Source organism: Hylobates moloch, unplaced genomic scaffold (genome assembly GCF_009828535.3).
Source record: "Hylobates moloch isolate HMO894 unplaced genomic scaffold, HMol_V3 SCAFFOLD_9, whole genome shotgun sequence".
NCBI lineage: Eukaryota > Metazoa > Chordata > Mammalia > Primates > Hylobatidae > Hylobates > Hylobates moloch.
The window spans coordinates 26699650-26706772 of record NW_026652284.1 but is presented as its reverse complement, the minus strand read 5'-3'; positions in this window follow the sequence as shown (position 1 = coordinate 26706772).

Here is a 7123-nt window from a genome sequence, read left to right as displayed (position 1 = left end):
TGTTGCCCAGGCTGGAGTGCAGTGGCACCGTCTTGGCTCACTGCAACCTTCGCCTCTAGGGTTCAAGTGATTCTCCTGCCTCAGCCTCCTAAGTAGCTGGGATTACAGGCATGTGCCACCACGCCGGGCTAATTTTTGTATTTTTAGTGGAGACGGGGTTTCACCATGCTGTCCAGGCTGGTCTTGAACTCCCGACCTTAGGTGATCCACCCGCCCTTGGCCTCCCAAAGTGCTGGTATTACAGGTGTGAGCCACCGCGCCCGGCCGGGAGTGTTTCTTTTTCTTTTACTTTTTTTTTTTTTGAGACGGAGTCTCGCTCTGTCACCCAGGCTGGAGTGCAGTGGTGCAATCTTGGCTCACTGCAAGCTCCGCCTCCCAGGTTCACGCCATTCTCCCGTCTCAGCCTCCCGAGTAGCTGGGACTACAGGCGCCCGCCACCACGCCCAGCTAAATTTTTTGTATTTTTAGTGGAGACGGGGTTTCACCGTGTTAGCCAGGATAGTCTCTATCTCCTGACCTCGTGATCCGCCTGCCTCGGCCTCCCAAAGTGCTGGGATTACAGGCGTGAGCCACCGCGCCCGGCCCCGGAGTGTTTCTTAATCCACTACTAAGCACTTATCTCCCATGGCAAGTATTCAATAAATGTTAGCTATTATTCAGTTTAATTAACCCAGTGACCCTAACCAAGGTTGCAACCTGAACCTGGGGAGCTACAGATAGATGATCTCAAAGCTTTCTTCTAGTCCCAAAGTCTATGATTTTTTATATTCAGTGGAACAGCTGTGGTGGAGAGTTCAGGGGGAATGATCCACAACATTTTTAGGAGAAAGGCATAAAAGGCTTTGTGAGCGGTTTCACAAGGGTAGGTTCTTACTCCTCTAAATGGGGAGAAATCTCCCTTGGGGAGAAATCACCAGCAATTGAAACACTACCTTTGGCCGGGCGCGGTGGCTCAAGCCTGTAATTCCAGCACTTTGGGAGGCCGAGGCAGGCGGATCACGAGGTCAAGAGATCGAGACCATCCTGGCTAATCCGGTGAAATCTCGTCTCTACTAAAAATACAAAAAAATTAGCCGGGCGAGGTGGCGGGCGCCTGTAGTCCCAGCTACTCGGGAGGCTGAGGCGGGAGAATGGCGTGAACCCGGGAGGCAGAGCTTGCAGTGAGCCGAGATCGCGCCACTGCACTCCAGCCTGGGCGGCAGAGCAAGACTCCGTCTCAAAAAAAAAAAAGAAAAAAGAAATACTACCTTTGTCTCTGGGAGTATTCAGGTATTCACAGACAAATTCGTACTCGTGATGTGAGCAGACTTGAAAAAAAAAAAAAGAACCAAGCGACACACGGAGCGATAAACACTGTAAATGCCAAATACATATATTCAGTCCTTACTGAGAGCGGGTGCTGTCTGGTTTTCACAGGAAAGACAGGCAGTGTTCAAAGGCTCAGACTCTGGTGTCAGGCAGATCTGGGTCTAATTCCCAATTTGCCAACTTATCAGGACCCCGGGGGCAAGTTGCTTTTAGCCTTTCTGCTTCAGCTTCTTTCCTTTTCTGCAAAACACAGCAATAGTACCTAGCTAAGGGACTGTACCCAATCCAGTGCGAATAAAAGTGAATTATTGTTAGTATCTGACAAATGGCACCCTATGGGTGACAAGTTTCCCTTGTCAGAAGGTGACACGTCTTCCCTTTCTGACTTGAGGTTTCACGGGTGGGGCCTGGTCTCTGCCTTAAGAAGATAGGCTTAGTGCCACCCTTGTCACCTTGGGAACTTCCTTAATAAAGAGGAGGGTCTCTCCTCCATCAGACCCGGGACTCCACAAGGCTGGAACTGGGTCTCTTCCTCAGAGGTGGGAACAGCAGTGACTCCGCTAGGGTCAGATGGACCTAGTCGCTCCCATCAACCCGAGGGCACCCAGAGTGTGTGTGGCTGACTCCTCTCCAGGCTACTCAGCGTAGGACCGATTCTCTTACACTCTCTTCCTTAAGGCCCAGGAGACGCGAGTGAGGACTGTGCCACTTCAGCAGTCCCCCAGAGCAGGAAGGAGTGGGCTGAGGAGCCCCCGGGGCCCTAGCCTGAGCGGTCCCACAATTCGGGGGCTGAGAGGAAGTCTTAGGGGCTGTGCAGGGGCCTGGGGGTCAGTGGGCAAGCGTGTGTGGGCGAGTGTCCCAGAAGCGGTGTGAGGAGCGTTTTACCCGGTGGTGGGGTGAGAGGTGCGTCCGGGTAACTAATGGCAACCGGGCGGGGTGAGCCCGCTCGGCAGGAACTCCTCGGCCGCGAAAAACTACGACTCCCAGGGTGCCCCGGGGCTTAGCCCAGCTTTCTCGCCCGCCCACTGGCTACCGGTCCCGCGAGCGGCGAAGCCCATTGGCCACGGTGGTGCGGGGCTCCCCCACTAGCAGGTTAGTGGGCGCCGCCGGCAGCAGACGTTGACCGGGCGCGGGGGGGTAAGTGGGGGGGCCCGGCTAGCCATTCTGGAAGCGGCCGGGCGCAGTCTCCGTGGCGTACCCGCCGGCTGCGAGGCGCGGGGCGGAGGCGGAGACTGCGTGGCGCAGGCGCGTTGCTGGGCTTCTCCTGGGTCCCCAGACAGCTGGAGGAGATAAACAGAGGAGGAGGAGGGAGGGGAGTGCGTGTGTGAGAGCGCGCGAGGGAGTGTGAGTGTGTGTGAGCGCGGGTGTGAGGCGGTGCGCAGGGGCGGGCGGAGGCGCTGTCCGGCCCCGGCCAGGCGCCGGGCGGGGAGCATGGGAAGGGGCTAGAGCTGCTCGAGCCCCCCAGCCCCCTCCCCGGGATCCGCGCCCCCCCTCCCGGGAGAGGGGCCGCCCCCCCCGGACGGACATGGGATCCTGAAGTTGCGCCGCTGCTGGTCGGGGGAAGAGACCTGACAGGTACGGGTCACCGCCGCCCCCTGCCCTCCGCGGGCGCCGAGGCGGGGACCGGCTCCCGCAGCCCCGGCGAACGGGCCGCCCGCTCTGGGCCGGCTCCAGCCCTGCCGGCCTGGGGGCCTGAGCCTACCCGCCTCGGGGCCCCGGGTGTCCCGAGAGGGGCCAGGCCTCGCCGGGGCGGAGGGCAGAGTGGTCTGGGGGCGGGGTGGGGGCGGAGGGTTTGGTCGGGACGCGGGGGGAGGCTGTGGGAGTCCGGGGAGGATCTGCGGAGGGAGAGGTGGAAGTCATTCCATCACGGGACTTTTTTGCGGAGTTTTTGTTTGACATCTGATCTGGCGCGGGAGTCAGGAAGAAGGGGCAGGTGTAAGTGCTGGGAGGGCAACGCCGACCTGACCTGCTCTCTTAGTTTCTCGCTCTCTGTCTTTCTGTTTCTGTCTCTCTCTTTCTGTGTGTGTGTGTGTGTGTGTGTGTGTGTGTGTGTGTGTGTCCACCGCAAATGCCTTCAGTGACCCATCCTGGCACCAAACAACTCTGCCAAGGTGTTTCCACCAGGCGACTGTAGCACCCAGTATACAAAGGGCCTCTGCTTGGGAATGGGCTATTCAGTACCCACTTCAAAGGGTAAATAGGAAGTGAGGAGATAGAAGAGAGACTGCGAACCAGCAGGATCCACTTCTTGGACTGAAAGCCGCAGTGGGACGCCCCCTTGCCAGACTGGTTGACTTTGCTTGGTGCCTTGGGCTCTCTCTCCTCTGCGGGTGTACTCCCAGGGTTTCTAGAGGAGAGTTACAGGGGCCTGTGACTAATGTCTTAACAGCCGAACTTGACTGTTTTCCCCAAAGTTCTTTTCTTCTGTGACTTTCTTTAACCTCCTGAAGTACTGGTAGAGCAACGTTATAGTTTTTCTCTCAAGTTGGTGATTTTAGGAGCCTGGTAGGGTGGCTGAAGCTTCTCCACTCATTCCAAGGATGGGGTAGATAATCTGGTTAAAGTGGCAGTGAAGTCTTCCCTTTCTAACAAAGCCTGGAACCGTTTTGAGAAGAAAACTATTTTGAGGGCAGCTTCTGACTCAAAGACGTTATGAAATCCCCACCTAGGACACCGGTATGCCCAGTGGTCCCTACTAAACTTTTCTGTGTCTTTTAGAGTCGTTGAGTGGCCAGCTTCTGCTCACTGTACTGAAGGAACTACTTAATGCTATTTCTGTCTTGAGTTCTGGCTTATTCTTCCTTGTGATTCTTTTATCTTTAGCGGGATTGAATTGAATTTTTGCTGCTGAGTGTAATAGCCAGATCGTATATACAGGGAGTAACTAGTGGGGCTCCTTTGGGCCAAGTCTGAGACATACTGAGATTTCTTCATTGTAGGTTGTTGTATTTCATTGGCAGGTGGGAAATGACCTTTTCCGTCATAGTTTGTGATCATGCTGCTTTAAGGCTGGAGTCCTGCTCTCCTTTCCTTTTTTGACCTATATGGGAGCACTTCTGTTCGAGTCTTATCTCAATTTGAAGGAACAGTGCTTTTGGATCAACTCTGCGGAATAATTGAGCAGTAGCCCATATTTCTGCCTGGGACACCTTCCCTGAGGGTCACGAGGGAAAGAGAGAACACGTGTAAATATGATGATGATGTTAACGACTATTTACCAGTTTCATACAATTGACAGTTTTTTTAGCCGGGAGGAGTTCAGTATTGACTCATTGGGCATCTTATGTAGGGTGTTTTTGCACACCTAGACTTTAGGATCTGGAAAGACAACTGAAAATCTTGAAGCCCACTGCCAAACATTTGTGGATCTTGAGGGGCCAACTGCTAAGGAAGATGTAGACTATGACTTGGTCTTTAATTATTTTTATTTTTTTTCTCGTTTTTAAAATTGTATGTATGTATTTATTTATTTATTGAGATGAAATCTTGCTCTCTTGCCCAGGCTGAACTGCAGTGGCACGATCTCAGCTCACTGCAACCTCCGCCTCCTGGGTTCAAGCAATTTTCTGCTTCAGTCTCCCAAGTAGCTGGGATTGCAGGTGCCTGCCACCATGCCTGGCTAATTTTTGTATTTTTAGTAGAGATAGGGTTTCACCATCTTGGCCAGGCTGGTCTTGAACTCCTGACCTCGTGATCCACCGACCTCGGCCTCCCAGAGTGCTGGGATTACAGGTGTGAGCCACCGTGCCCAGCCTCTCTCCTTTTATTTTTATTTTTTGAGATGGGGTCTCACTCTGTTGCTCAGGCTGGTCTCGAACTCCTGAGCTCAAGGGATTCTCGTACCTCTGCCTCCCTAGTAGCTGGGACTACAGACACGGCCTCCATGACCATTCTCTTCGCTCCTTTTAAAAATTAAGGAATGTTGCTGACATGTGCAGTTCTGAGTATCAGAGAGGAAGTCAAACAGAACATGTAATCTGGTGATACTTGTGTTTTCTTTGGGTCACTGGTTTAGTTATCTATTCTGTTTCCTTTCTTCTTTCCACCTCACCTTTCCAGATGTTCCACTGCATCTTTAGGCTGCCATTGCAGATTGCTGGGCCCACAAAACCCTTAGGTTGTACTTTCTTAGCTATCATCTCTTCAAAAGCCAAAGTTTTGGCAGTTGCTATTAGAAACCAGTTCCTGGCTGAGCGTGGTGGCTCACGCCTGTAATCCCAGCACTTTGGGAGGCTGAGGTGGGCAGATCACAAGGTCAGGAGATCGAGACCATCCTGGCTAACACGGTGAAACCCCCATCTCTACTAAAAATACAAAAAAAATTAGTCAGGTGTGGTGGCACGCGCCTGTAGTCCCAGCTACTCAGGAGGCTGAGGCAGCAAAATCGCTTGAACCCAGGAGGTGGAGGTTGTGGTGAGCTGTGATTGTGCCATTGCACTCCAGCCTAGGCAACAAAAGTGAAACTCCATCTCAAAAAAAAAAAGAAAGAAACCAGTTCCTTGGTGTAGTTAATTTACTGTGAGAGGTATTTGCCAGTTGGGATATGTCCTAAAAAGTGACTGACATTTTATTCAGGGCTTGGTATATCTTGGGCTCAGTGCTAGCTAGTATTTTTACTTTATCCAGTGTAACCTTCATGACTGTCCTGTGAGGTGAGAATCATTTTCCCTATTATACCTATGAAGAAACAGATTCAGAGAGATTAAGTAATTTGCTTAAGGTCACACAGCAAGTAAGAGGAAGGACTGGAATTCAAACCCAGGTCTGTCTGCTCTGTGATATTGAATTGCCTCTGGGACTGTGACACATGAGGAAGCACTGAAAAGACCAAGGCTAAGAGCCTGGGGGAACATGATACCTCATTCAAATACTTGAAGAATTGTCATGGGGAAAGGAAACTGGATGTTCTCTGTGATTCTAGAAGGCATCTCAGGATTAAATGACATAATTTCCAAGATGGTAGACTTTGGTTTGATAGGAGATAATGTAGCTTTCTAAAAACAAAATGGGCTGCCTTGTGAGGGAGTGAGTTACCCATCATTGCAGATATTCAAGCAGAGAGTTTGCCACATGTTTTTTTTTTTCTTTGAGGCAGAGTCTCACTTCGTCATCCAGGCTGGAGTGCAGTGGCATGATCTCTGCTCAGTGCAACCTCTGCCTCCCAGGTTCAAGTGATTCTCATGCCTCAGCCTCCCGAGTAGCTGGAATTACAGGCATGTACCACCACGCCCAGCTAATTTTTGTATTTTTGTAGAGATGGGGTTTCACCATGTTGGCCAGACTGGTCTTGAACTCTTGACCTCAGGTGATCCGCCCGCCTCAGCCTCCCAAAGTGCTGGGGTTACAGGCGTGAGCCACCACGCCCGGCCCTTTTTTTTTTTTTTTTTTTTTTTATGAGACAGGGTAGATGGGAATACAGGTGTGTGCCATCACGCCTGGCTAATTTTTTAATTTTTTTCATAGAGATGGGGTTTCACTATGTTGCTCAGGCTGGTCTCAAACTCCTGGGCTCAAGCATCTGCCCACCTCAGCCTCCCAAAGTCCTGGGAATACAGGTGAGCCACCATGCCCAACCTCCCTGTCTGTTTGATCTGTAAAACCTAACATGGCTTGGCACGGTGGCTCACACCTGTAATCCCAGCACTTTGGGAGGCCTAGGTGGGTGGATTGCTTGAGCCCAGGAGTTTGAGACCAGCCTGAGCAACATAGTGAAACCCCATCTCTATGAAAAAAATTAAAAAATTAGCCAGGCGTGATGGCACACACCTGTATTCCCATCTACCCTGTCTCATAAAAAAAAAAAAAAAAAAAAAAA